The following is a 22660-nucleotide window of genomic DNA, read 5'->3' on the forward strand; positions in this document are numbered from 1 at the left end:
TCCCTGAAATATCTCATTTTAATACAAAGGCTTATAGCACTTGAAGAAAAAACCGAGCCCCATCACTCAGAGCAGAGCACGGACTGGGGGAGACCCGGCTGGGACCCAAAATAACCCGGGGAAGGCCTCCAACTTCGGGCACACCGGCCAAAGCTGAGGTTTCTGAGCTCGCTGAAGCGACGACAGTGACCACAGAGTTACGGGGTTTGGCCCCGCTGTAAAACAACATCCGTGGCTTCCAAGTCGCTAAAGAATGTTTTAACCAAAAGCGCAGTAAAGGCTGAGAACACCTGAGCGCATCTCCCCGCCGGGCAAGGGCTCACTCCGAGCCACGGCACCTCAAACCCCGGTGCTTCCCCGTGTCCGGGCGCCCAGCGGCCCAAAACCTCCCAAACCCCAAACACCACAAGGGCGCTGCGGCGGCCGCGGCCCCTCCCTCGGCACGGCGCCGAGCCCAGGTGCGGAGCGGAGCCGAGCCTCGGGCCGGGCTCAGCGCGGGGCTCCCGCTGAGGGCTCGGGCGTTCCCACAGGCGGCCACCGCCGCGGGAGAGGAGAGGGCGGACGGCAGGGAGGGGACGGAGCTGCGGGGAGCCCGGGCAGGGCCAGCCGGAGCCCGGCACGGCGCCTCCGGGGCGGGGCGGCGGCGGGAGGAGCCGCGGCGGCGGGAGCAGGTGAGCGTGGCCGCAGCTGCGCCCGGGGGCGGAGCGGAGCGCGGGGCGGGGAGCGCCGGGCCGTGCCGGGCACACACTGCTCCCTCCCGCCCCTCCGCCCGCACTCCTTGGCTCTCGCTCGCTGCTTCCTGGGACAGCGCCCGAAACTCGGCGGCGGCCGCGGCTCCCGACGGCTCCCCGGACGCGGTGAGTGCTCGTACCTGCCCCCGGCGCGGCTGCCGCTGCCGCCCGGCAGTTCCTGCCCCGCCTGGGGTGAAGGAGGAAGCGAGACGGGCTCCGGCTCCCTCCGGCCCGCCCGGCTTCCGTGGGGCGCCCGGCGGGCAGAGCGAGAGGGAGGGAGACGGAGGGTCCCCGCGGCTCAGCCGCCGCCCCCCGTGCGCCCCGGGCAGCGCCTCGGCGCCGGGCTGGGGCGGGAGGCGGCGGGGCCGTGCCCCCGCCCCGGGGCTGCCTGCTCCGGGGCCTCCATGTTGGGCTGCGGGCAGGGGGCTGCGGCCCCGGGCCGCCCGAGCTCCCCTCGGCCGCTTCGGAGCGGGGCGAGCGCGACCCGGAGCGGGGCGAGCCCGGGGGGCTGCGGGGGGAGAGCGCTGTGCCCCGGGCCGGGAGGTGGCCGGATCCCCGGGGTCGGTCCCTGACAGAAACGTGGAGTTTCTCCTCCCGGTAGAAATGCCAACTTTGATACCACCAACTTTTTTTTTTTTTCCCCCACCCGGCCTCCCCGAGTCTGTTTCAGTCGCCGTGCCACAGTGAGTTTGAGCAGATGGAATGCACAGTCTTTTAAATGGTCAGGTTTCCAGCTGAGCGGCGACCGACAGTAAGAAGTGAAGGGGCAGGAATGCCTGACGCTTTTGTGTACGGTACATGCCAGGCGTGCATCTTTTAAGAAACAGTTTTCAGTTCATCGCTAGAGAATTCCCCGTGTGCATTAGGGTATGAAATATTAAAATAATTGGATTACAGCATTCTGTGGTTACATCTGACATCTGTTTACTTGCGGCCCCTGACTGTTGCACCACTTCACTTCTAGATCGTCTGAGTAGCGCAGAGCAAAGATCTGGAACTCTTGCAGGAGGTTTATGTGCGAGGATGACATTGCCCTGTATCCCATCCCTTGGTATGTCCGAGGAGAGAACTGACTCTGCGGAGCAGATGGGTGTGGGAGAATCAGTTCTGGTGCTAGAGCTTTACCTAGTGTTAGAGACGCATTTAAAGCCTGAACTGCAATGTTTAGTATCTCTACAAATAATCAGTGTCGAAATCCTTGATACGCTTGTGGTGGTGTGTTTAGTTCCTTTTAAATCTTTTTTGCTCTGGACTTGTACAGTCAATAGTCTGTTAGCAATGTAATAGCAAATAAACTCTTCGGCTTTCCATCTATCAAATAATTGCTGCCATGCAGCACTGTGCTAATCAAATAGGAAGCTATAACCAGCATAGATTCCTGAGCAAGAACACTATGAAGAAGTGCTTCTTAAGTGGTTAAGCAATAATTCATAAGCATTTTTTAAAGTGTATATGCAGGATTTCCTGTTTATTTTAGTTCCTGAAAATGGCTACGTTAAAAATGAGCTGTTTTCCTTTGGACTGATAGATTTCAGTCACCCCAAGTCACTTCTATGGGAACCTGCAAATACTGAGGAGAAAAGCAAACGTAAGGCTGCAAAACATAGGTTTAGATTTATTTTTGTAATGTTTCTTATCCTCACCTTGGATTTCATAATAAAATACAGGTGTGTGCTTTAATTTAAGAAATTATTAAATGCTGGCATTTTCAGTTTCTTTGACCCATGCTGTTTTACGATGTTTTGTAAATTCGAATACATCCAAGTTCTGTGGGCATGATTTTCAGAATGAAGTGCGTTACTGTTGGAACTTTGACGGATAAAAAATGAAAGGAGCGATAAGACATTTCACTAGTTGTTATTATTTGCCTGTACTGCTAAACACAGAAGGACTCAGGGGCAGCAGAAAAGAATTAGGATTTGGGAGTCCTTTGGGATTTTCATCCTGCATCTCATAATTCAGATTTAGGTATGAAGGAATTGCTGCCACTCAGTGGCTGATACAAACATACGGAAAAGTATATTCAGTTACACAGATGTGATGTCTGTGTGGGTGATGAGCAAGTCATGAGGTGATTCTGCTCAGGTGATATGTGTGACATAATTGATCAGGAAGATGCTTGTATTTACATCAAAAAATAGCTCATTGTTAATTTTTTTGCTATTTTGTGCTTCATTAATTATAACCCACCTTTTCGTTAAACACAGTCATACAGTAGAGTCATTTTTTTTTAATTGAATGGAACAGCAAAATTGCATAATAAATTTCACTTTTTGATCACACAGTATAGACGAAAAGATACTCTGTACAGAAGGAATTATTTAGAAACTATTTCTAAAATAAAATACTTAAGGAATTTTCTAGGTATACTTCTTAAAAAGAAATCTTTAGAAGAATCTCTCAAAGAGAACTTGGCTAATTGATGCTATATAGATCTAGGAAATAACAATAAGTCTTGGAAAGATGCCATCTACTGTCAGAGTAACTGATTTCCTGGGAAAAGCACAGAAGCTTTCAGGCCTCTGAGTTTATTTTGATGTCTGAAAGCCAGAGTCATTACAATTAAAGTCCATTCAGATTAAGTCCCATCCCTGGAAGTGTTCGAGGCCAGGCTGAGCAGGACCTTGAGCAATCTGCTCTAGTGGAAGGTGCCCATGGCAGGGGGGTGGAAATGGATGATCTTCAAGGTCCCTACCAACCTTAACCGGCCCGTGATTCTGCTGAGTACTTCAGGGCTGGTAGTTTAAATTAACCATCCATCCTTGTTCCCGTTTGAAGGGCTTCACTGTCACCCTGCCTCCGTGCAGGGGCACAGATCTGCGCCCTGCCCATCCACAGCCGGAGCTCAGCTCTGGCTGCTGCCCCCAAATAGAGGAGCCCCTTCCTCTCCTCTCCTCTCCCTCCCCAGCTGTGCCTGGAGGTGTGGATGTGCCAGTTTCACTCAGGGCAGCTATCCACAGGGAGCTGCAGTGGCCCGAGCCCCAGTGTGGCCTGTGCAGTGTAAATACTTTACAGGTGTTGGCCAGCACTGAGGTATGTTCATTGACACAGGTATTTGAGTTCCCCAAAGCTAACTCAGGTGTGTCTCTTCCTGATGCAGTCCCGGTGCATTGTGTGCCTGTAGTCTCAATCCCCTCCACTGCATTTGCAAAGTACGTACTTTAACTGCTGCAGAAAGAATGGAGGAAAGAAGGAATAAATGGGCTGGGGATGGAACTGTTTGTTGCAGATGAGTCAGAGCTGAATGTGAAAGATGACAAGAAGGGATTTACCAGTGGAGTCTGGGGGCTGGCTGACTTATTAGGAGCCAAATTCCTCTGTTAATCATGCACTGATGAGAAAGATTATGTGACTTTTTACTCTGGAGTTTTCCTTGCACTGACTGCAGCTTCTTCATACTGCTTTTATCAGGTTCTGTCCAAAAGCTGCCCAAAAAGCACCAAACCGGTTTGTGTTCCAGTAATTTTTTAACTGCTGCTCTGTGACAGAACTTGTCATCTTTCTGCGAGTCTGCCTTTATCTGCATAATCCAAGTGCAGAATTTGTTTCTGTAGAGCTCCACGAGGAGCAGGAATAAGGGAAGGGGGAAAGCTGCACCCATTCAGAGCCATTTGGGTAGCGCATTAAAAGCAATCATCCTGCATCCGCTTGGCTGCACTTTACAAAGATGCAATTAACAGAAATGAGCCTGGGAGAGCTCTTTACAGCCTTGGTAAAATAATGCTGAAGTGCCCTATGTTGTGTTCTCATTTCAAAGGCAGTTATTTCTACCCGAAAGAGTTTCTACACTTTCTTAAAGAGGCACTGCCTCTTGAAGCCAGAGCTACCCCGACAGGTTTTTATGGGATTTGAGGACTAGCAGAAATCTGCTCCATAGGAAGCAATGTATTGCCTCTAACTCTGCAGGACCACCTGGGTTATCTGTATCCTAACACCTGGGTTGTCCATGCTGCCTTTATACCTGGAAGCTGCACGGAGGGCTGAGACCGGTACCAGAGACACCAGGAAACGTAGAGAAATGAGGGATCTGTCACACAGGAGTACTGGGAACTGCACAAATCTGACCTTGGCAAGAGTCACGCAGGATTGGTTTCTGGTCTGCTCTAGACCAGACTCTGTTATTACACGTAACATTGCCGCAGAGGATAGAAATCGGATGTGTATATCTGTGTGCTTCAAATCATTTTCTGTTGGCTTTTTTTTTTTTTTTTTTTTTAACTTTTGGTTAAAATTTATTCAAGTGGAATATTATGTGTGCCCTTTGGTGACAGCAAGGTGCCCTGACATCCATGAAGTTATGTTTTCGACCTGTTGCTTTTTTCTGATTGACAATAGAGCTGACAGTTTTTGACTAAAAGATGGAAGTGATGCGGCACAGATTTATATTGATAGCTGCAATCCAATACGCGGGCCATAAAATAAATTCTTTGCAAATACTGCTGAAGCCAAGAAAGTGCATAAAACCACGGAATACATTTATGGTATCCTCTTACTGAAATTAATGTGTTTTCTGGTAATTGCTTTGCCATTGAGTGCAATGTTCTATCTGGAAAAGTTTATATAAGGATACTTAAGCATAGTTGGTATTCATATGATAATAATCACCATCCATAAAGTCTGGGAATGACTAGCACAGATAACTTCATGGAACTGATCCATGTTAAGCTTTTAACCTTGAATAATACTTGCCTGACTGCTAGGGGAGGAGGATGTGTGCTTGCCTTCTCCTCCCATTTAATCAGCCAACTGTCAAACATAAAAAAAAAAAACAAACCAAAGCAGCAGTTGCCTCTCTATGCCTCAGAACAAGGTTATTCTGAGTTTCGAGGTCGTACCTGCATTTGAGAACAAAGCAGTTGGGTAATGTGTATACATATCCTGCTATTTCGTGTACTTTTGTCAGAGCTGTGAGCAGGCTATGGTCTGTCTTGCTTGAGATGTCGCCAAGTGGTTTCGCTTTTACCCATTGGGAGTGGAGTCAGGAGAGCTCCTTGGAGACTGGCTAATAGGGCAGGGTGTCATTGCTCTGGACACTGTGTCTGTGGCTGAGAGACCCTCCTGAAACAGGCTCTTCCCAGACCCTTCAGTAAGGGTGCCCCTCTTTCCTGAAGCGGTGCACATGGGCTGACGTCCTTTGCACCCCACTGGGCTCAGAGGAGTTTTCTGAATTAGTGTCTTATTTCTAACCTCCTGGACGGCTGAAAATCTCCAAAATGTCATGTACATTTTTGCATGAGTGGCTTTGATTTGCATTTTGTTTAGCCCTTTGCAGTCTCAAAAATCATTTAGGTATTTATGGACTTGTTTTAATCCTGCCCGCCTGCTGTCAATACAGCACATCTTGAAACATGTGCATTAAATCTAAACTTCACCTTATCTTCCCCCACCCCTGAGCTATGAAGTAATTCATGCTACTGATCTAGAGCTGGAAGCCCAGACCTGTGCTGGTTTAGCCTGGTTGTTTATTTTGTGATAAATTTGTACTGATGAGATGACAAAGAGAAAATTACATGGCTGTTTAGCACTCAAGTGTTGAGGTAGTCTCTGAGTGTTTGATTTTATCTGCTCCTATCCCCAACACCTATTTAATATCTAATAAAATCCTTGCTTGTATACTTCGCTATCATATTCTCTGGTTTCTTGAGGTACTGCAGTTTAAGGTTTGCCATGGTTTTTCTGCTGAAGGAACTCTTGAAATCTGAGTGTTTGTCAGGACCCCTTCATTCCTCGTCATTTTACAGATATTTAATTTACTTCAGTGCATTGAGTGCATCGGTATTCACTATGAGGAATGGCTTAAAGGAGAAGGATTTTTGGTTGTGATACCACATTTTTGTTTCTGATAGTAAAGCTTTTATTTTTTCTTGAAGATTTAGATGCTTGAACATGTGGGCAGATATGTGAAAAGATGATCAAAGCTGTCTTAAGAGCCAAACTCAAGGTTAAGCTTGGCTTCTGAACTCTGTGTGGGAAATTCTGAGTACAAAGTTAGCTAAGCAATTGCTAACACACTGTTTGATGTCTGAGCTCTGCTTTTCTAGGAGACTATATTTGATTCTTGCTTGAACAAAAGAGGAATCTTGCATTTCTTTCTTGAAAGAAACAGTCCCTCCTTTTGAAAAAATCCTGTGTGCACAAGTTTGGTAAGAAGATAGGGTCCAGCCAATAACAAGTAGTGTTTATCATGTGCTTTCAACTTGTATTCTCACGGAAAATAAGATAAATTGACATAGTGCAATAACATTGAAAGACTGTCGTGTTTGAAATATGACACTGAGTGCCCTGCACGTTTTATCTCGAGATGTTTGTGGTATGATTTGGAATGCCTCTTGGTGACTGCATTTTGCTGGTGTGACTTTGTAACCAAAATGGGTATTTTGTATTGTATCTCAGTGATTTCATTAGTGCCAGTTGAGAAACTCTTTCACTTGCTGAGGAACGCAGTTGGGTGTCTGAATTTTTTCAGTGTTTTACTGAAACACCCTTGTGAAAGTAAAATTTATTCTTGACTATTAAAAAAAAAATAAAAAAAATAGTATTTAATGTGTATTTCTGTAAGAATGAGCGCAGATGGCTGTCTTACATCAAGCAGGTGCAGTCAGATTCTATCATTTTGATAACGAACTCTGTTTAACTAGATCTGAAACCCTTAGTCAAACAAGTATCTCTGCAGGTGAAGGAGTAGATTTGACTATAGATGCTTTCAGTATCGATGGGTTTGTGGTTTTTTTTAAGATTTATTTTTTTTTAATAGCCATGTTCCTGCACTTGCTGATGAATGACGATTGCGTTTCTCCCCATCCAGTGCGCTGGTCTGTGATGCTCTCGCTGAGCTGTGCGTTGCTCCACACGGGTTCTGCTGTCTCCGTAAGCGTGTGCTGGTCTGTGATGCTCTCGCTGAGCTGTGTGTTGCTCCACACGGGTTCCGCTGTCTCCGTAAGCGCCTGCTGACTGCGGCCTCTGCTGAACTCAGACAGTCTCGCTCATGACTTGGGGGTGCTGATTGCCAAATGTCCCGAGCAGATCAGTGTGGCAGGGAATTGCGAGCCCTCTCAGGTTACATGTGCTTCCATTCCTCAGTAGCTGACAGGAACCCACAGTTGCTATTTCTGTTTGACAAGTTTACCTGAGAAGCAGCGTGCCAGGGGCAAGAGCTTTCTGCTAGGGACCTGCGCTTTGTCAGGTAACTTAAGAGCCAACATTCAGCCGGTTTCACTATAAACTGAGTGCAGTGAGCCGTTGGCACTGGAACATTCCTCTCCCGTTCTCTTGGCTGAAAAGGAGATGCCAACATCCCCAGCTACCTCATTCCTTCAAACCTAGCACAAGTTAGGGGAGGACAGGTTAAACCAGGGGTCAGCAGACAGCTTTTCCTTAGAAAAAGTCACGTTGGGGAGCTAGAGAGCAGGAGACACAGCTCAAAGCAGTATTACAACTTTGGCAGGTATCACGGCCCCAGCTCTGCCCAGTTGAGGAAGCGTCTTGTTGTGCAAGTCCAGTGAAGTCATTCCGCTGGGGATTCCTCACCTTTACATAAACAGAAGAGAATTTTCATGAGGGAATAGTGCCAGGTATTTTTTCCTGATAGATTTTTTTTTTTTTTTTTTTTTTAAGGCCATTTTAAGAAACGTGTTATTTGGACCAAGAATTTGTAGGAATCTGTTAATCCCTACCATGCTTGCATGAAGTTCTTAGGATTTCTTTTCCTTTCTCCGGTTTTCTTGGACCCTTGCAGTGAGGGAATCTGCAATCAATTTGTACCTCTCAGCTCATCTGTAAGATCTCTACGTCTTGCAGAGTATCTATTCTGATACACATACACCTTAGAATATCTTAACGATTGAAGGTCCTCTGGAATGTCATTCTCCCCATTTCTTTGGTCTCGTTTCACCGGAGGTTGGTTTTTCTCTCTGTCTCGTTCCCCCAGCAGTGCCAGCTGTGGTTCCTGCCTCCCCTGGCTGAGCCGTGGCAGCTGGGCACAGGCTCCCCGTGGCCACGTCTCTGCAGAGCGCTCGGATCCAGGGAAGGGTGGGCTCTGTGCTTTGTGGCACACGTGCAGCGTGCTCGTGTTAAACTGCTCTCACTGCGCCTGCAGTGCAGCCTCGGTTTGCAAACACCCCTCAGGGCTGACCTAGGGAAGCGCTGAAGGTGTGTGTGCGGGTTCGTTTTATCTGAAATTCGGACAAGTTGTGTCCGGAGTAAGTGAGAATTCTCTCTTGCAGCCTACATGGGTTTTTACTCGGCAAGCCTTTCCACGTGGCTCCATTTCCCAAAAGGTGAAGTTGTTGGATCTGCACCACAGACACCCCACACGTCCTTTGAAGGGAATGTGGGGGTTGCTGGCGAGGGGAAGCAGGAATGCTGGAACTGCCATTTGGGCAAGGGAGTTGGTTGGTTTCTGCTGTAAGGCGAGAGCGGGTGGGAAAGAGAAGTACAGTGAGTGTAGACACGGACCTGGAGCGTGGCAGGGGCAGCCCAGAGCGATGAGAAGTGCCAGGCACCGCGATGCTGCTCGTCCACCTCACACCCTGGGCTGCCAGCCCTGCTCCCACTCCATCCTCAGGAACTCCTCCCCAGAACTTCTGTAACACAACCCAAGTACTCTCACCAGGGCCAGGGTGGAGAGAGGAAGTGGAGCTCTGGTTTGTTGCTGCATCCTGGTTTTTGTTTCAGTTTAATTTGCAAGCTTGCTGATTTCTTGCAGTGCCACCAAGATTTTTCAAGGCAACCCCAGGGTTTTAATGTGATCTGTACCAGTGTCCATCAGATTGATTTTTCTGATCTATTTTGGGTCTTGCAATTTGGAATTAATGTTGCTTTCCTTTTCCAGTGGGTGGCAGTTGAAGCAAAGAGAAATGTTTATTTGCTTGAAAGTTTATATAGATATGGATTTAAGGAGAAGAAGCCAAAACAGGCCGGTTGTTCATTGTCTCTCCTTATGTTGAATTCTGTTCTTTTTGTCTTGCATCTTGCAGCTGGAGAAAAGAACAAAAACCTCTTGTGAGCACAATCTGCTTTTAGTTTCAATCTCCTACTTTTTGTGTATTGTTCTGCGCTCATTTCCTTATTCTCTTACCAGTTAATAACTGTGAACCCAATCTTTCCATCTCTAGAACTCTGCATTGCATAAGCCTCCTTTCAAAACTTTGAAGAAGTGAGCTGCTGATTTCTTGCAGCAAAGTGTTTACCTTCCCAGAACTGTATATTGAGTTTGAATGTGACATGCAATAGCATTTCTTTCTCCTTTTAAAAAGCCAATCTTGACAAGGAGTCTTAATAGTGATTATTTGAAATTTAGTAAGTATTTTAACTCTAATATCTGTGTCCTTGCAGGGCCGAATTTTAACTGAAAATTGCTTTTGTGCAGATTTCTTGTATGGAGTTAGTGCATATCTTATTCACAGCTGAGTTCAAGCATATGTTATTAAAATAAGCAGTACTTGGAATCCAGTGTGCTAGCTAGAGTGCACATCAGTGCATTTAGCAAACAGTTCTGAGTAAAACATTAGCACGCATTTGTGGGAATATAAATACATTTTAACGTATAAAATACTGCAGTTCTAAGTACAGCAGAGATTAAGTTAAATCTATTCTTCTAAAATTTTAAGAAGTATCTGTATCAGCGCTGAAACCAAATGTGAGGTTGGTAATTATTGTTGGATCAAAGAGCAGAATTTAGTGTACTTTAAGAACCAAATTTATTTTTTTTCCCCCAAAATACTAAAACTGTGAAAGGACTCTTCCAGGATTTTCCAGTGCTTTATTTTGTGGATAAATACTTAATGTAGCATAAAAATCAGGGGAAGTCTTTTATTTTAGTGAATTTTTCCCTTAGGGATGAAGTAGACATTAATCTTCTATAATATGTGATTATAGCTAAATTAGTAATTAATCCCCATCTCTTCCCTGAAGAAAATGAGCTCTTATATATGTATTTAATGACCAAGTCAGTTTATCACAGCTAAGCCTTGTCTAAGCAGATGTGCCAGTCCACTTTGTCTGCTCTTAAACGGATGCAGTTAAATACAAAAGCTTATGCAAACACAGTAATTCTGAATGTTTATAAACTGATTTGCCACTTGTGTGAATACAAGTTCTGCTGCTGCTGCTGTGGTTGACAGATGAAACTTGAAAACTGATTGAGGACTGTAAATGGAAAAATGTCCGGGAAGAAACCTTTCTTCCCCTTCTGGCCAAGTGAAATGGCAAGGAATTAATTACCAGAGCAGCAACAAAGTTGAGCTTTGTCTGGTTGATATCAAAACTGATTTTATTTAGCAGTAGTACTCTATGGTTATAATAACCTAAAATGGAAAAAATTTTAAAGTAAAAAGTACCATGAAAGTCATGACATAGCATGATCTCACTTTTGTCAAAGGGGCACACTCAAACAGAAAATTACTCCTTTGAAAGTCATGACTTGTTCTTTTTTTTTTGTTTGTTTGTTTGTTTGGGCTTTTGGGGGTTTGGGGGGGTTTTTTGGGGTTTTTTTTTTGTGGTTTTCTGGGGTTTTTTTGGTTTTTGTTTTGTTTTGTTACAAGGCTCTATAATAGCATCTGTCATTACTTTAATGGAAGTCAGTAGAAAAAAAACCCCACATTTATTTTCAGTTCCTTTATCTGTCAATTACTGGAATATCATTTGCTGGAAAATGATGCTTCTATAGATGATGAGGAAAAGGCTCTAAATTATTTGAAAACATTTTGATGCACACATCACGTGTGATGGCGTGCTTGAATTCTGGACGGTTTTATGCTTTCTTTAAGACTTCATCCAACTGGCAAATAAATCTTGTTCGGAGGGCTGTGGAAGGGTTTTAGCAATACTCCTGCTCTAGACTGCAAAAAAAAGTCTACTTGTATTATTTTTTTTTAATAAATCTGGTTTTCTTGCTGCTATTTCATTCTGCTTTCCAGTGAGTAAAGCTGATCCTAATACTAAAAAAGTTTTGAGTGAGTCTCCAACAGAGGGATGTTTTCTTTGCTTGCTTTAAGCAAACCATGCAGGTTACACGGCTCTGTTTTGAATTAACAGCTCTCCAAGCTGGGCTGACCACTTAATGCTTCTCAGACACTGAGCATTCAAATACTTCAAAGGAAAGACAGCCATATCTAGTGTTTTATCCTCTGAAAAGCACAAACAAAAAAGGGTGCCAGACTCGTGTAATTGGAAACATTTGCTGTAGACAAGGTGTCCCAGGTGGGCCAAGGCAGAAGAACCTATCCTTGTTCTGCAGTGCTTAGTTTTGGTTTGGTTAGTAGGGGCACCCTGCTGCCTAACAAGAGTTAAAGGTAACTTAAATCTGTGCCTGTTTATGTCTGTCTGAATTGGGATTTTTTTTTCCTGTGGTCCTTCAGCTCTTACTTGGAGTTCTAGTGGGGGAAGTCGCAGTAAATGGAGAGCAGCATGCATAATGCTCTTGTGATCAGGGTCTTATTTTCCAAAGTCCACTCAATAGCACTTTTTAATTGCTTAACCAATCAATCTCCTGAAGTAATTTGTTAGGAAAGTTACAAAAAACCGCCCCCCACTGTGCAGTCCATCAGTGTCTGTACTGTGTTAGCCTTTTAAAGCCTGTGTACAGGCACCCCAGTTCTATCTGTTCTCCATGCTCAAGGTAAGAGGCAAGGAGAGAAGCAGGGGCAGGTGAGGGAAATGTTTGGAGCTGGATGTGGGACTCTGGAGAGGTGAGACAGAGTCGGTGCTGTTGTACTGGGTAGCAGAATTGTTCTGCTTCTGCTGGACCCCTGACAAGTTGAATAGTTTGGGTAACTGTTTGCTTGCTGCATGCCCAGAACGTGGGTAGCGGAACTTGTGTTTGTTCAGGGGTTTGGGTATTTGATTGTGGTGTTTTGGTTTTTTCCCAGGATTTTTGTTTGTTTGTTGGGTTTTTTTGCCTGTTTTTCTTACGGCAGTAGCCCAGGGGTGGGTGCCTGGTTGGGGTGGGCTGTCCTGCCTTCGCTGCCTGCCCCGTCTCTCCCAGGCTGAGCACTGAGCTGTCCAGCTGGGACACAGCCCGCAGCTCCCATCCCGCTGTGCAGGGCTGAGCACGCTGAGCTCTGCTGCACAGCAACACCCGCTGCTGTCCTTGCACAGCCCGAGCCCTTCCTTCCCCGGTGCAAACCGGAGAAATCTCCGTGTGAATGTACAATATTGTATCGAGGCTGGAACAAAGAGGAGGTAGATGTTCTGCCAGCATCCTAGGGAAAGGCAAATACTCTTGAGACTTGTGAATTTTCCTGCATGTTCCTTGTGACTTTATGGTTACAAAGTCTCCGAGAGATTTCTTTTCCTCGAAGTTAGGTTTTACGTGTGTAATTCACATATTTTGTGCCTGTGCAGGTGTGTTAATGAGCTGGGGGTAACATGAGTGTTGTAACAGAGAGGGTGTTGTCCTCTGGGAAAAGAAGCTGGAAAAGCTTTTTTGGTCTATTTCCAGAGATTCCAGCTGGACCAGCTCAGTATCACTTGGAGCCGTGTTCTGATACTGACTGAGATTTTATCTCCGACTCTGGTTGGCTGAGCTTGTGAATCTTCACGCTCAGCTGTACAGAATTTCTCATTTTGAATCTTCTGAATGCTTGATCTGATAAATTGCTGGAAGGGCATGTTCTGGTTATCAGTGAGCAGAATCCTTTCCTGTTGGAGACAAAGTGGTGAAGTGGAAGACAGAAGCTGTGGGATGCCCCTGTTGTGTGTTTGATGCAGCCACAAGCTGGAGTCTCAGGTTGTAGATCAAAGAATGGGACATGTCCTTTAAGCCTCTTGGGCTTTATGCAATGCAATGGCTTCAACTGTTGCAGCATTTTTTATTAAACTTTTCTCAATGTTCCCATGCTGTATAGAATTAGCCCTCTTGTAGTTGTGTTCAGCTTGGCTTGGATAGCTGGAGGTGGAGAGGATTGGCTGAAGGACCGTGTTATCATTTTTCCATTAGTTGCATCTCCCCCAAAACTCAAACAGTACAATTGTTCTTTTCTTTCAAATGTGTAGTGCTGTATGACATCAGGTGCATATGGCATTCATCAATAATGAAAATGTTCAGCTGAGCAGTAATAACGTCTTCAAATAAGTAATAATGCAAACAAGTAAAAGGTAATCCTAGCAAGCAACCTTTTAAGAGGGAGTAGGCTGCTTGCTTCTGTTCTAATGTGGATCCTGGAATCCAGAGGTTGATTGTGTCTGACTGTACATTTCATAAGCACATTTCTAAGCTCATTCCCACATCATTTATATATTGAAGTTGTCCAAGTCCTGAATTGGCCTTTTGGAGAACACTAGTGCTCTTTGTTTTCAGGTGTTGCTAAATACTAAGAAAGAAATAAAAATATGAGCTTTTACTTTCAAACGGTTTTTAGATGTTTGGTTGAGTGTTCTAACAGTGCAGATCAGAACACTGCATTCTTTGTAGGTCGGTAGAAAGAGCTGAGGTGTAGCAGGGAGGTGGCCATGGGCTACTTGAGGGGTCTCCACTGCTAGGAGATGCCCAGGGGCCTGAGAGGGGTCTGCAGATGAATTTAATCCTGTTAGTTCCATCCAGTGCTAGCAGAGCTGGAGAAGCCCAGCGGGGAAAGCAAAATGCTGATTTATTTACTTCACAGCCCAGCCAAAAAGCCAGAAACCTCTGTACTTCACCCTGCCCAGAGCCTTTGCCTGCTGCAAAGACATCCAAGTTTATCTGTTGCTGTTAGACTTTGCTTTGCCTACACGTCCTCAAATACTGCACAGCCCATCATATCAGGGAGGGATTAGATAGTGACTGGAGTTACTTGGGCTCACCAGACTTTGAACAATGTCTGAGTAAAACCAGACTGAAAGCAGCACAACCAGTTTTCCTTTTGCTGGAGCTATGTTTACAAAGATTTCAGTATGGCCATAATTTGCATGACTTGGTGGCACTGTCATTGACAGAGGAATAAATGAATTCTTACATTCATAATTCATGCTTGCAAGAATGACGTTTCCCTGATTTTAACCAGAATACACGTTTAATTAAAATGTTCATGAAGATGATGGGTTTTTTTCTTTCTGCTGCTACCATTGCACCCATTAAGGGATGTGGGCTATGTGTGTGCTCCCCAAAACAAACACTGATCTCCCCCCCCCCCGCCATCTTTTGTTGGTAAAGTGTGAAAATAGTAAAATGTAATCTTAATATTGCCTTAAGAAAGTGAGAAATCAATTTTAGAACTCAAATGCTGTACTTCAAAACACATTTTGACATTCTGGTGACATCAGTCCTAATAGAGCATATTTCACAGAATTGAAACTCAGCTTTCACTTCCCTCTTTGTATTCCTGTGCTCTACTTTCTTTTACCTGGCTTTTCTGTACTTTGCTAAAAAGACAGATGCAGTTCAATACCTTTTTTTTTTTTTTTTTTTTCCCCTAAAAGGCATGTTATACAGAGAAGTTCTGCAATTAAACCTTTTAAATCATGAAGCTCCAAAAAGCTTTGTTTTTCTGTTTCTCAGCTTGCTCTCTGCCTTGTTCTTTGGTTCCTGTATTATAGGACACCTAAGTAGCAAATAGTCAAAAACTGATTTTAAGAAACTTTACTGGATGTAGTGGTTTCAAGTTTGCCTATTTCTGTTTCCCAAATTATGTGTAGTGGTTTGAGTGTCTCCTAGAATTATTTATTCTTTTTCTGCTATGAGATAGGATGGGGAGAAAAGCAATGCAGGCTCAAAACTTAAAAGGGTGTAAAGACAGGTTTATTAACAAAAGAGAGAAAAAAATTAATAAGAATCAGAATAAAACCTTCAAAACACTTCCCTCTCCCCTAACAGCTTCTTTTCTTTCTCACAGACAACGTATAAAGACAAAACTCGGAACTCTAGGTCAATTTACCACTTATAAAATAGCCTTTCATCAGTTCTTTTTGAGAGAGGAGTCTCTTTTGATATGTTATGGTAACTTCTCCCCAGGAAAGAACGGTCTTGTGGCTTTTAATTCTCACAAAAGCAGCTGCCCGGGAATCTGCAGTTGTGAAGTCCCTCCCCCAGCTGCATTTGGGTCATGGGCTCATGGGGTACCATTCTAAAGGTGAACAGTTCCAAAAGCAAAGGTTTTCTTCATTTCTAAGAACAGAGATCTTTTCTCTCCCTAGGGGCAGATCTTCATTTTCATCTCACCTCTCTCCCTCTCTCTCTGTTCAAGCTTCTCATAAGATCACAGCTACATTAGTGTGAAATGTAAAGTTACACACACAAAGTCATTTATTCCTATTAAACCCCACCTCTGGAAATGTCTTAGGGCAGAGAAGTTTTGGTCCTTTTACAGTAGCTGGTTTGTCCTTCCTGGTTAGATTTTCCCGTGTTTGGGAGGGTCTTTGTTGCACTCTCTGGCTTGTCTTGCCATTGATATCCAGGTCTGAGGTTTTCCTGTTCAGGAGAATTTGGCTGCACTCACCGTGCTCCTTCTAGCAAAGCTCATGGAGCAGAGTGTTGTCTTGGAAAATATAACAGATTGGGTTTTATTCAGCTGGCATATTTTGGACCTTTACCATGTTCTCATTTATCTCTCACTCACAGAAACACTCTAAAATGGCAACCATGTAATCTTTTTTAGATTGTAAAGCCTTTGTTATGGCTCCAGAGTTTGATGCCTGACGTTTAACTGTGTGCTTTGATCCAGGTTTTCTGGTTTGTGTTTTTCTTTGGTTTGGGTTTTGTTGTTTTTTTTGTTTTTTTTTCCTGGTGCCTGTGGAAACATTCAAAGTCCTGATTATTTTCAGGGACTAATATAACTTTTTATGGAATTATATTGAAAAAGAGCTTTGTTAGATTAGTGAAGCATTCATGTGCTTTACTTCATTTGCAGAGTTGTACTTTTTGCTAGATCCTAACTCTTCTCTATGAGGGCACGGCTTTAATAATTTTACTTTCTGCCTCCAAGCTGGCTCTTTGTGAACAAGGATAAGATTTCCTGGTGATACTTCATCTGAAACATAAGGGCTCCTCTGTTGGTTGTTCCTTGAGTTGGTTTCTCAACCTTGAGTTGGTTTCTCCTTGAATTGGTTGTTTATATTTGAGTTACTGTCTAAATTCAGGATATTTAGTTGTGATAAACTATAGCAGTTGCAAGGAGCTCTGTCTCCTTGTTGAGAGCCACATACAGTATTTCAAATAATTGTTCTTGAGTCAGTGTTAGTGCTCAAGAGAGCGAGGATGAAGCAGTTCCATTTGGCTACTGCTCCATTTACAGTGTGGAAAGCTTCTCTCTTGTGGCTCTGCCTTGTTCATCTGGAAAGGCAGGAAAAGTTTTCAGGCTACAGTGTTCATTTAGGTGGATTCTTAGTTTCAGTGGTCAGCTGAAATTTCCTGCCAGGTGCAAACACTTGGTCCTGAAGGACTTGGTCACTGATTTACCACAGCCTGGGTCTTAAAAGTAATAGGTTACCTAGAAGAAATCTCATCTGCTTGGGAAGATACTACCAAAGACAATACAGGAAAAGGGGTTAACAGTGAGTCTGCAAAATGTGTCTTTTGTTCTTTATTGTTTGAGTTAACCAAGTTTAGCTCAGCAGAGTGAATTTTTTGTGGTACTAGAAACAGGTAGGAAGCACAGACTGTTGTGCTGGGCTCCCTAAGAAAGATAAACTTGGTGACTTTTTGAGTTAGTGCATTACACATCGACTACCTTGTGTATTCAAGGAAAAATCCCAGCTACTCCCCGATGATGTGACTGTTCCTGTCTTGCCTAAGCGTGGTTATGGCCCCGATCCAGGAGGTTTAGAAGGCAGAGGGAAATCTCTGCCAAGTATGAAAGACAGGTATGACAGGCGAGTACTCTTGGCAGGCAATTTTGTTTATTATGCAGCTCTTTGAAGGGGCAAGCTTCCAGCTTTCCACGCTAAAGGGAAGGTAATTGCCTAACAAGGCCACTGGGAACAAGGAATACTGTGGGATAGAAATTTTGTCCTGTCCCTTGGTAGAACAGGTCATTTTATTTCATTGCTTGCTGGAAGGACCCATGGGACCTAAATCATGCCAGTTCCAGACATTGAATATGTACTGTGTCTCCCGCTGCCAGCCAGAAAAATGAGTTTATGAAATGTTGGAAAGTGCCCAAATGAAGATTAATACGCAAACTAGAACTGAGGCAGTCTCTGGTAATGTAGTATCTTCCTTAAATGTGTAAAGAGGGGAGGAAGGTGGAGGTTTTCTGCTCTCTTTAATTTAGTAGGAATGGTGTCTTATGAGTTTTTCTGTTTATTTGCTTAAACTGCTCTGAAGATAGTGCCAGTAATTTTCTCGTTCACTGTGTTTGTGATTAGAGTAAGTCCAGGTTTTTTTCAGGGTAATTTCACAGTGTCATTGAGGTGGAATTATTTGCATTTTAAAAGAGGGGCATTATTATAGGAAAAGTTAAAGTTTATCATCTATTTAAGGTACTAATCTTCATATTTTAGAGATAGCTATATCTGAAGAGTACATTCCAGGTGATTTATAGCCATGTCCTAATAAAGAGCTGAAATTTTTTTTGGATGAAACTTCAAAACTCCTCTGTCCCTTTGAGGCAGAAAACCTGCAATGTCTGTGGAACTTCAGCGTCATGATAAAATTAGACATGCTCGTAAGTAACCAAAACCACATCTACTAATCAGAGAGGTTAAGTGGCTTCGGTGGAGTTTGCTGGCAGTCATGACTGTAGTGCATGTCAGAGGCTGTTATTGCTGTTTTGAGTGAGTCATTTGGGTAACAGAGGTCATAATTTAATTTGTAGTTGTGTACATAAGTACACAGAGCACCACCACCTGTTAACTGCTTCTGCATTATAATGTATTTTTACTGTCTATCATTCAAAAATGTATTTCCGAAGGGAGAGGAGCAATCTGAAAGAGGTGTGTGCTTATATAGGTTAAACTGCACGTGTTCTGAGAGAGCTTTACCTTTCTGATGCCACACTGAAATATTTATATGATCCTCAAATAATGCACGTGGAATAGGCACAATTATCTGCTGGTCAACTTCCAGAAAAGTTGCTCAGTGTTTTCTCTGAAGGCACCATCCTTCAGCTTCCTGGAAAAAGGGGAACTATTGTTTGGAAATAATCCAGTGATCCATCTAATGATTTTCTGTGGCTCAGCACCTGGTGGAAGATTTAAAAAAACAAAAAAATGGAGGGGACTCTCCCTGCCTCTGCAGCCCAGGACCAGCCCTCTCCTCCTTCTCCCCCATGCCGTGGGGATGGCCCATCACTCCAGTCCCCAAGCTTAGGGGTGATGCAGTTCAGTTTTGCTGAGGAGCTGGGTCCCAGGCTGGGCTGGTTTATCCATCATTCTCTTCCTGGCAGATGCCTCCTCCTGAGAAGACACGTACTGATGTAGGAGCTCAGCTGCAGTGGTGGTGCCTGGAACGCATCCCGACAGGGGCACTGCCGCTCACCGGAGTGTGCTCCTAACACTCACACATGGGCTATTTATTCCCTTAAACTGTGGAGTTCTTCGTTCCCAAGTTGCAGCACAACTGTGTTTTTCCACAAAGTACTTGATTCCTGTTTTCAAGACCTAGGAATTTCCAGTATCATATCAGTGCACTTACGGTGTTGATGCTTCTTGTTCTTTACTGTGTTTTTTAGTAAACTCTGTGTTCCCGTGTACTCTCCCATAGTTTGTTTGAGCAGGAATGTTTGTCTGTAAACTATGGCAAAAAAAGGGGTTAAAATTCTCCAGAACTTACAGGAGCTGAGGAATGATGAGAGGAAAAGAATTCTTCTAAATATACTTAATTAGGGTTTGTCACTTGAAAAAATCATAAGCAGACTAAAATATCTGATAATCCAGAACTCTGTATCTGCAGTCCGTTAGTTTGCTTGAGAAGGAAAAATTATTTATGTTGTGTACATCCCAAAATCCAGGCCATCAAGGTCTGTCCCCTGGAGGATTAAGACACAGGTGAAAGCTAGCAACAAAAGTAAAAACTTTCAAGTTCCTCTCTGTCTTTCCCTCCCACCTGTTGCCTATTTTTAATCCCATGCTAGATGACAGTCAGTGATCTAAACTCTCTTAACAATTTGGCTTTCAGGCATGTTTGAGTCGCTTGTTCCAGATCTAGATCCCTCCATTTTGCTCTGTGGTTGGCTCTTACTGACTTCTCTCTGCACACTGTGTGGTCCAGACCATTTATTTCACCTGCTAAATACCTAAGGGGAAGCAATCTTGAGTTCCTCAGGAGCTTTGGTTCTCTCTGTGTTCAGCTTAAGCTGTAGTCTGCATTGCTTGTGCTGTTGGCTCTGGATGTCATGTGTGAGTCTCTCTCCTGTTAGATGCTTAAGCATTATTTATGAAGTGTCTGTAAACTTACAGGCAGAGTGTCTGGGAATGTTTGGTGTGTTCCCATGGAGCTGAGCTGTATTTTGACAGCTGTTAATGCCACAAGGCCCCCAGAGGATACTGCTCCCTATCTGCCATTCCTGCACCATTTAGGTGACTTGTGATAGCTGTCCTGCAGACACAGCTGTGACTGACAATTTTGATTTCAGGATGTAGGCTCTTCCATGTATCTGTTAATTGTAGGATTAGTTCAGACCCAGTAGTTTTGCTTTCCTCTGTAAATACGAGCCATTTGTTCGAAACTGGGTTGAGAGTCGGTGTCAACAAATCCCATTTTTAATATTAAAGTTTCTGTTGTGAGTCTTCACAATTAAAATGCTTTGTCAAGTGTGTATATATTGTTTTATTAGAGCAAACTAAGCAACAGAGAAGTTTAAAGGTTTCTCTGGGTCATAGTGCATTCAAGATCAGATTCAAAGGCAAACAGTAGAGTTCAGCCTGGGACCTTGTCTATTTTATGGTTACTAACACGCCTCCCTGTAGCAGCAGAAGTCACTGGTTGCTTCTCTGCAATCTAATTTCTCCCCATTGTTTATGTTTGACCTGAAAATGAGGTTTCAGTCATCGCTTGTAGTGAGTCCAATGAGTGTTGAAACCCAAAAGAATGCTGCTGTTTCCCACTTGAGAGGTGCCTCCTGAAACTGAGGCGAGTTGGGCCTTGCCACCAGGAGGAAAAACAAAGAACCTGGGCTGTAGTGTTCCTCGAGGTAAAGGATTTTTAAAGGTTCTGAGGTGTTGTGAAACTCCTGTCAAAATGATCCCTCACTTGCGTGTAAGGGAATGAATAAAAGAATGAACACGTTGTAAGGCTGGTCTGTCTTTGGATACCCTCTAGACAGGGAGGTGAGTCGATAACATGAAACTCTTGCTAATTGGTGGGTAAAAGCCAGGAAGGGAATCAAACAGAATAAATTTAGTCTTTCTCTTTTAAGTCTTTCTCAGTTTTCACTTCCCTGGGTATTTCCGTTCTCCATCATTCCTTGCATTCAGCTTGCTTTACTTATTGTTATTTATTGTAGGGGAAGCCTGGGGGTTTTCAGCTTAACAGCTTTGTAGCAAAAATAGGTTTCACGTAACGCCACGTAAGATATCATCTGAGAGCTTCTCATTTCAGGTGCTACTGACATCTACATCGAGCCTGGCCTGTAGTCTTCTTATCCCAAACCAAAATGCAGTTACATTCATCTGCCCTTCAGCTCTTCAACAGATTGTCCTTGAGGTTGATTCTAACATTCCACTTGTTCAAAGGCCCTTAAAAGGAAAACTTTAGGAAAAAAAAAAAAGTCTTATAATTTTATAAAGATGTATCTCTTTATAAAGATGGATGGATAGTCTACAAACTTCTTGAGATGCCCTTTGGATATTAAGTTTGGTAAATTTGTTTCAGATTGAGAAAAGATGTTGAACGGGAGCTTTAGTAAGTGTAGCGCTTGAATGAGTATTTGTGATGGCAGGTTACCTGTCTGTGCGGCTCGGAGCTGTGTCCTTACTCAGCACTCTTGCTCTGTGGTTTATGAGTAAGCACAGAAGTTGGGAGTTTCCACGAGAATTAGTCATATCAAGGAGGAATCCGAAGAGCCTCGGCCCTGTCTGATTGCGGAAGCAAATTAATTAACCTGCATGCGTAATAATGCGTCTCGCCAAAATTACAGAAAGACTCTTGATTCTCTTTGCTGTAAGGGACAGGAGGAAAAGTTCTGAATATAAACTCAGTCACTCGTTGCCTCAGAAAGGTGTGGAATTGCTGTTAGGAGCCTGTAACTGGCTGGGAATATAATACTGACTCCTTCTGTGGAGTGTTTTTGAAAGAAATGGTAAAAGACTTTTGAGACTTTAGATGATAACCCTTAGCCATGGTGAGGTGTTGCTACTAAGCCAAGTTGTGCAGCTTCACTGTCCAGTGGTAGGTGGTGATGGGAAAAGGGAGCGGAGGAAGGGAGCTCAGCAGTACATGGGTCACAAACCCAAACCTTGCTCTTTTGACTCTCTCATGCCAAGATCTTAAATGTAATAAAGTGTTCCTCTGAACTCTACAACTGCCTGGAGGAATGTAACTTCACTAGGAGATGCTGGAAGAGTTCAAACTGTGTCTTCTAAAGTTGTTACTGAAAATTGTTTAGAGATTCTAACCAGTCTCTGTTTGGAGAACAGAAATTAATGTTTCCATTGTAGAGCATACTGGAAGTTTATTCTGAATTAAGCAAGAGCCACAAAATATTTACTGATGAGAAAAACCAAACTGAGCAGTGTTTTCTCTTCTGTAGGCAGAGTTTATTGTACTTGCTCATCCTAAAATTTAATGTGGTGTTGGGAGTTAGTTACAAACAATGGAAACAACTCTGCCCCACTATTGTTTAAGTCTCCTAAACCGTTTTTGGATTATGCAATAGTACAGATTGATGCTTAAAGTGCTTCTGTTTTGAGTTTGTGTTCAAAGATTGAAAGTAAAGCTAGAGAATTGCTTAGCTCTACTTTTGGGGAGGGTGAAGAATCTATTTTTTGGGCAGTGCCTACACTATGTGTCACTGCTCCAGAACTGTACTAAACACCTGTAGTATTTGTTGTTGTGTCTGAGTCTTTCAGAGGTAGCAACA

At 43.7% G+C, this 22660-nt stretch overlaps 1 protein-coding gene across 2 annotated transcripts in view; it reads left to right on the top strand.

Moving 5' to 3' along the window:
• The first annotated feature begins 713 nt into the window (after positions 1-713).
• PRKCD (protein kinase C delta) overlaps positions 714-22660 on the top strand; it is a 60851-nt gene continuing 38904 nt past the window's right edge. The window contains exon 1 of one of the 2 annotated variants that reach the window (XM_040076665.1): positions 714-857. The gene's annotated coding sequence lies outside the window, so the exon portion shown is untranslated. The remainder of the gene's footprint in view (positions 858-22660) is intronic. The other variant, XM_040076664.2, reaches the window with a different exon arrangement.

This window comes from Hirundo rustica, chromosome 12 (assembly GCF_015227805.2).
Source record: "Hirundo rustica isolate bHirRus1 chromosome 12, bHirRus1.pri.v3, whole genome shotgun sequence".
Lineage (NCBI taxonomy): Eukaryota > Metazoa > Chordata > Aves > Passeriformes > Hirundinidae > Hirundo > Hirundo rustica.